Below are 7,171 nucleotides of genomic sequence, written 5' to 3' on the forward strand. Positions count from 1 at the left end.
AAGTCAGGATGATGGGCAATGACCAGGGATGCAGTCGATGACCTTGGTGTCTTCAGTGTTTGACCTAGCTCTAAGAACTTCACACCTGTGTGAGCTCCCTTCACAGGCCATTGATTTGTTCTCATCTACACATTCATCCAGGGGAAGTCTTCACATGCTTGGGGTAGACATCCCTCTTACTCACCAATAGGTTTGAAGTCTGTTAGTTACCCTCAATCTGGCTTAGTCTTTCTGCCTGAGATACTAACTGAATAAGTCTCTTAACCTCTGTCTACTTCAGTTTCTTCAATTATAAAAAGGGATAATAATATTACAACTTCACAGGGTTGTTGAGAAATGAATGAGACAATATTTATTTTAAAAATTTGGATGTTTCTGGCATTACTAGTGCTTGTTGATGATTGATAATTTCATAGGGAACCAAATAATCTCTGTTGATAATTGATAAATGCTTGTTTCCTTCCTTTTTTAATTCACAATTTAAAAAAAGACCTTTTAAAAGAAGAAAAATGGAAAGTCAAAACAATCTTAAGTTCTGCCCTTCAAAAAAAAGAAAAACCCAAACCCTATCTTATAACAGCTCCTTCAAAGACCAATAGTTAAAGCTAACAACTTTTTTTTTTGTAAAGGGAATTCACAGATTTGGCATACAGAATTCAACCTGAAGCTTTTTAGATATTACTCTAATGTCTTGACTTTATCATTAGTGTTCAAACAAGATATTGGTGATTGGTTTAGGTATCAAAGTGATCAAACTCATAAACAGATTTTCCTGTCCTTGGTACACTTTGGTACACACACACACACACACACACACACACAGAGTCCCAGTTTTAAAAACACCAATCCTTGAATCAATGAATGTCTACATAGTATTTTTGTAATTCAATTTTTTTTAAAAAAAAGATGAAGTCTATCAAAATAATTCAACAAATATTTATTAAGTCTTTACTATACACCAGGCACTATACAAGGAACTGGAGATATAAACACAAAAATAAAATTGTCCCTGTCTTCAAAGACCTTTTATTCAGGGATACAAAATTCAAAGGTGGTCTTAACTGAATTTTTAACTTTTTAATCAAGTGCTTTTACATGTTATACATTATCTTTACTTTTAAAATTGATAAATTCATTGATAATAATAGCTCACTGTTATAATAATGAGGGAAGAAACAATTACAATAGGGATAACAAAAGACGCTTGGTCATTCAATGAAATTGACCATTATATATCAATATGTGTGGTATGTGTGTGTTTGTATATATGTGTATATAAACATATATATATATTTCTATTTTAATAAAGGGTCTTAATTAAAATAGTTTTGGTCAACTGTTAATTATGAAGATTTTTTTAATCTACAACTGAGACTTCATCATGGAGTTTAATGAAAAGAATATACTTTTCCCACATCAGATCTATAACTAACTTATTGTCTTAGGGAGTTGTCTAGAACAGAACCTAAAAGATTTTGTCCTGGGTCAGAAGCAGCATCTAAACCCGCATATACATAGATGATAAAGCTGACTGATGCATTGCCAGAGTTAGTTCAGTGTTTGGGTCACTCTGAAGGAAAGTGGAAGAGGAAAGAGACATCAGATTGTCTGCCAAATTGGAGAAATACTGACCCATTTGGGGACATCAATGTTGTATGCTTGAGAAACCTGGACAATATACCGTCAACATGCCAGGAAACTGAACTGCTTCCACTTGAATTGTCTTAGAAAGATTCTGAATATCACCTGATAAGATAAGGTATGAGATACTAAGATTCTTTCTCTAGCTAAATTATCAAGCATTCAAACTCTACAGCAAAGAGCACAACTCTGATGGGCTGATTATGTTGTTTGAATGACAAATGTATGTTTGCCTCAAAAACAATTTCATGGAGCACTTCCACAAGGCAAGATTTCACTTGGTGATCAGAATAAGGACTCTCAAGGTTTCTCTGGAGAACTTTTGAATTGATTGTTTGATATGGGAAACAATGGCAAAGGACTATCCGGTATGGCATGCCTTCATCAAAGAAACCACTGAGCTCTAGGAATGAAGCAAAACTGCAGCTGCTCAACATAAACATGAGATGTCCACTTTTACGAATATCTCCCTCCCAAATGTTCACATGGGCTATTTCTCTGGACCTGGGATAGAACCTTCTGAACTGGAATTGTTCTGATTAGTCACAGTTGAACCCACTATAAATTGGCTCCAACATAATGTTGTCATTTTGGTCATCTTTCAGAAAGAAGGACTACAACCAACCATTCAACATAGAAATGATAATTAAAGTCTCCTTAGCTTATCAGATCACCAAGTGAGATAATATAGAAAGAGAAGAGTATAGAGTCATTGACTAGAAGGGTAACAATAAGATTTGGGAGATACATAAGGAGAATCAAAGAACAATAGTGTCTTAAAAATCTAGAGAGGGGAAACTATTCAGGAGGTGATTAGCATTATCAAACTCTACAGAATATTAAGAAGGACGAAGATCACCTATCTTGCCTGACAAAGACAAAGGTCAGGAATATAAATATAAAGGGAGATACAATAAAATCCTTTGAAAAAATTATATAGCAAAATATCCTTTTCTCCAAGATGCTGGGCATTCTGGAGGGGTGAGATATGAAGGAAGTCTTCATGGGGAAAGTAGCATCTTTTGGGGATCTTGAAGGCATAGAAAGACCTCAACAGGTTTGCATAAGATACAGCTGAAAAAGTTCATTGGGAGGAGATAAAGGAGAGTCTTCAATGGAAGACATAGGTTCAAAACCCAACTTGGTAACTTATTTCATAAGCAAACTTGGGTAAGTTTCTTAAATACTAGGGTTCAGTTTTCTCATCTGTAAAACAGGGTTAAAATAGATGACAAATCTAGATCCAAATCTCTGACTGAATGATCTTGTAAATGCCGACATCCAAAGTTTATATTTTAGTCAGTAAGCAAAAAGTAACTACTATAAGTTTTGAGTAAAGAAATGATCTGATTTGAAAAATGTATTAAGAAGATTAACAAGGAGCTATATTAAGGTTGTATTGAGGAGAAGAAATACTAGAAAAATGAAAGACCAGATAAGAAACTATTAGAGGCAGCTTGGAAGTATGGTAAATAGAAGTGAAGTGAATTCCTTACAAATTTTGTAGAAAAAGGGAAGAAAGAGAGATAGAGCAACAGTTTGAGGGAATGCTAGAGTCAGAAGAAGGTTGTGGAGTTTACCTTGCTTTTTTTATGGTGGAAAGACTTGGCATTTTTTGTTTTGCTTTTTTTTTTAGGCTAATGGAAAAGAGCAGAAGGAAAAGAAAGATTGATGAGATCCAAGTGATAGAAAATGGTTAACTAAGATCACAAAGAAGATAAGAGAAGATGAATTTCACTCCAGAGTTTAGACTCAAAGATAATTTTAAAAAGAAATTCCATTTCTCACTCTTAAAATGGAAGGAAGGACGTAAAGTCATTTTGAAGTGGAGTGAAAAGGGGGAGTTGAGAATTAATATACTACATGAGAAATTGAAAATTGACATTCCACTTTATTCTGCATTATTTTAATAAGGCATAGTCATTTATTATAATCCATCCACTATATATTGGGTTAGTGCCCTTATTATGTGATTTTGAGTCCCCATAGGTCCTTAACTCAAATCTGTGAATTTGACAAAAATGGATGCGGTGGAGGGGGGGATGACAGAGATTAGTCAATCTGGTCATGTTTGCCTACCATGACACTTTCCAGAGAATATTAGTTAACTCTATGTTTTTGCTTTGCCATGAACAACATCAGTCAAGCCAAATGTAAGCCCATCCTTCACTGATGTGTCAGACCAACCGCAATCTTAGTTTACTTTGCATCACTGGACCATTTTTGTATTGCTACCTCTTAACTGTATAAGTGAATTGCTCTGATCACCAGATGAATCCTTGGCTACTGAGGAACCTTGGATTCCTTTTACTGGAAATTTCTAGTCTTTCTAATAAAATGATCAGCATTTCTTGCCTAAATTTCTTCTTATCTCAGATTTTTATTGCTACATTGTATCTCTAAGTTTTTAATAAGGGAAGATGTGGGTTTGAAGGTTTTTGTTGAATTATTTGCCCATATACAATGAAACTCATCTTAACCGATATTATTAAGCACCTATTGTGTTCATATTTATTATAATGTTGATCTCCTTGAGAACAGATGGCTAGGTGGTAGAGTTGAACATATTTGGTACATGGTGGACATTTAATAAATCTTATCCCTCTGCTGATTTTGAAACCCACTACTGAAACCAACAAAATAAATATTTTATCACGCATCATTCTTGGGATATAAAAATGAATAAAACTCAGGAATCTAATTAAGATTATAGACTCATAGAATTAATGATGGAAAAGATCCTAGAAATATAGCCCAAACACACTCAGGAGGCCTTGAGAAGTTAAATGATTTGTCCCAGGTCACATACGTAAGAAGATTGTGAAATCAGAATTAGAACCTAGGTCTTCTGACTTTAAATCCATCATTCTTTCTACTGTGCCAAGTTGCTACCCAGGTTAATCATGAGGAAAAAAGAAGCAGATGGATATAGATAATGGAAAAGTTATCAGGCTTCTCCTTTGAGTTTTTTCTTAAGAGTGCTTCACATTTAAGTTCTCTCCAGGTACTAGTTCTGTCTCTGATACATAGCTATATGACCATTTCCTACACTGTATCACTGTTGTAGAAAGGAAAGGAGTTGATATGGATGGAAGCTTCTTTAAAGCAGACCTTCCACTGAATCGGCTACACATCAGATTTTTTAAACTTGATTCTTAAGTGGCGTGGCCCTCTTTCTTTAAAATATTTAAAAATATAATCTAAACCAGATCATTTTAAGGTTACATAATATTTTCCTCAATAGTAGGCACATGTCTAAATGAAAAAAGAATGGGCCAAAATGATGGAAACATAAAGAATTTTGAGACCTATGGGAAGGTTTACATGAATATATGCAGAGAGAAGCAAGCAAAACCATGAAAACAAAATATATGATGACCACAATGTAAATGGAAGAACCCAAAACCAAAGCTGAAAACTATGTCATAATGATCAACTTGGCCATGGAGAAAAAATTGAAAAAATGTACCACCTTCTCCTCTTTGTCTAGGGGTGGGGGGTCCAGTAGGGTTAAGTATTGAACTTGCTGTAAAATATGATTGCTTTTGTTCTCTCTGTTACAAGGGGAGACTCAGTATGGAAGGAAAATGGAAGGTTGTATGAAGTAGCTAGGTTCAATTCAATTTAATTCATCAAACATTTTTTATGATTCTAGACACCACGCTAAGGAGATAAAAAATAGACCAAAGACAGTCCTTGACCTCGATGAGCTTATTACCTTTATTAAATAATTAGATTAGGACACAACATGCAAACAAATATTTACAAAGCAAACCATATACAGGATAAACAGGAAATAATTAAAAGAGGGAAAACATTGGAATTAAGAGGGATTAGGGAATATAAGGGATTCTGTATGAGTTTGGAATCAGGAAGACTTGAATTCAAATCCCAACTCAGACACATTAATGATGTGACCTTTAGCACAAGTCACTTAATATTTCTCAGCTTTGAGCTCCTTCTCTATTAAATGAAAATAATTATTGCAACCTAAAAGCATATTGTGAAGATCAAATGAGATTTTTATGATGATATTTAGAATTGAAGATGCTGAGAAAACAAAAGGTAGGAATTTTTTAATTGGAAGAAAGTAACTCTAGATAGGAATGATAAGAAACTTATGATTTTCATATTTGTCAATATGTGTAATGAATATAATAATAATAATTTAGTCCTAGAGATTCTTTTCACAGGCAGACTCTGGTCAGGGAATCAGAGAAAACAAGGCAGCCTGGAGTAATTTATTAATCCTGACAAATCTGCATTCTTTCCCTGACCTGTACTTGCTAGTGTTAAATGAAGTGAATCAGAAAACTATGTAAGCTGCTCTATACCCAAACAAAATTATATTGCATCCCTAAGACTAAATAATCAATCCCCACAAGACCCATAAACACCTGTGTGGTTCTACTTGGGCGGCTGTGGCTCCCAAAACTTACAGTGATTGTTGTATTGTTTTGCACTGGTGGCTTTGTCCTGGAAGATCACTCAAATCCCAAAATTGTTTTATGATCCCCTTGCTCCTTCCCTTCCCCATTATGATCATGTATCTAGTCTTGGCTTCCACTAAAGCAAGGTGGAGAAACCCTGATTCGCAAATCTCTTCCTTGCAATAAAAGCAATTCATTAAACTGCTCCTTGATTGCTGGTACATTGTCTGCTGCTCTGTTTCACCCAGCTAAGATGCTGGCTTAGCAAGAATTCTGTTAACAGAAATTATTTTAATTACATGAAATTGAAACTTTTGTATGAGCAAAATCAATACAATGAGAATAAGAATAGTCGCTTCCAGAAAAAGGCTAACTACATCTTTTCCTCAGGATTTTGGTTACCACAAAGAGAGAAAATAAGCATTTGAATAGTGCTTACTGTGCGAATCAGTTGGAAGATCTTAGGTCTGGTATTATTCCGATTTACAACGGGGGAAACTGAGGCAAGTGGCCCAATGTCAAAAAGTAAGTACCTAGGACTAAATTTGGGTTCACTGAGGCACCTAGCTGACCTGAGGCAGCTCTATCCCTGAGGGATTAAACTGTTTCTTGTTAATGTTATCAGTTCAAGTTTCTGTTCTATTGTGACTCTCTACCACAGCTGAAATTTTATAGGTTAGATAGTCACCTCAGATTCTTTTTGACTTCAATTGGGATTTTCTTGGTAAAGATACTGGTATGGTTTGCTATATCACTCTCCATCTTATCCGAGGAAACTGAGATAATCAAGGTTAAGTGATTCGCTGAATGTCATACACCTAGTAAGTATTTCAGGTCACATTTGAACTCAGGATCTCCTGATTATATGACCTGAGCTTATCCCCTTTGCTGGTAGTTCGACACCACTAAATTAACCCATTTCCACTTAAACAATTAACATTAATTATCTCTTATAATAGGAATATTTATTTTAAGGATATAGCAGATGTGAAAGTATAAGCATTTGTTCCCCAGAATCTAAGATCACACTCTTCTTCATACTATCTCTGTCCTTAAAGAGAGTATGCTCAGACTTAAAATATAAAATTTCTACATAATAG

Source organism: Macrotis lagotis, chromosome 8, assembly GCF_037893015.1.
Source record: "Macrotis lagotis isolate mMagLag1 chromosome 8, bilby.v1.9.chrom.fasta, whole genome shotgun sequence".
NCBI classification, from domain to species: Eukaryota; Metazoa; Chordata; class Mammalia; order Peramelemorphia; family Peramelidae; genus Macrotis; species Macrotis lagotis.